The sequence below is a fragment of the Rhagoletis pomonella genome, unplaced genomic scaffold (genome assembly GCF_013731165.1).
Source record: "Rhagoletis pomonella isolate Grant_MI unplaced genomic scaffold, Rhpom_1.0 Rhpom_scaffold_00006, whole genome shotgun sequence".
NCBI lineage: Eukaryota > Metazoa > Arthropoda > Insecta > Diptera > Tephritidae > Rhagoletis > Rhagoletis pomonella.
In genome coordinates, this window is record NW_023458560.1 from 37,283,463 (window position 1) to 37,284,306 (window position 844).

The window sequence follows — 844 nt, forward strand, 5'->3', positions numbered from 1 at the left end:
TTATAAAAGCGTTGTATATTAAAAAGTTTTTTTTATATTATTTATTTATGGCTGCATTTGCTTTGGAAATTCCTATTAGGACACGTACTCTTCTGTTGCATACACAACATTTTTTGTTCGATTTTACAATCGATTAAGAAAAGCATCACTTAGAAGTAAATATAAAATATATTAAATGTGTACACATATAAAAAATACCACACATCTTAAATAAAAAAACTCAGAGCGTGTAGTCCCTACGCGCGGAAGAAGTGAAACTTAATAGAGGAAATGCCAGAAAGAAAGAAATGTGCGATATACATACAAATGTACATATTTTTTAACACACAAAAAACATATTTTTTTAACGACCTTTAATTTTTTTTTTTATAACCAACTGCAAAGTTTAATTATTATTTGTGGCTGAGAAAACATCCATATCTACAGTATTAACTAGTAGATTGTGGTAACTAAAGAAAGATATGAAACGTTTTATTTCAATATTTTTAATATTTCTGGAAAAACCCGCATCAATGGTAGCCGCTCCTTAGGATGTTGGGTCATTTCTACTATTAACCATTTCCAGTAAAAATTTTTCTTTAAAAAATTTTGTCAGTTCACCAGATTTAGCCAGCGAAACGCTGACGTTGATCTCCTGCGAGAATTACAGGTAGATCATAACAGTCTACTTATCTTTATCTTCATCTTAATCATTTATCTTCTTCTTCATCTCCATCATCATCTTCATCTTCATCTTCATCTTCATCTTCATCTTCATCTTCATCTTCATCTTCATCTTCATCTTCATCTTCATCTTCATCTTCATCTTCATCTTCATCTTCATCTTCATCTTCATCTTCATCTT

General features: G+C 30.1%; 1 protein-coding gene across 1 annotated transcript in view; it reads right to left on the reverse strand.

The window, feature by feature from the left end:
- Positions 1-844, reverse strand: part of LOC118740683 (bone morphogenetic protein receptor type-1B-like) — a 740,115-nt gene that overhangs the window by 648,948 nt on the left and 90,323 nt on the right. The window lies entirely within an intron of this gene.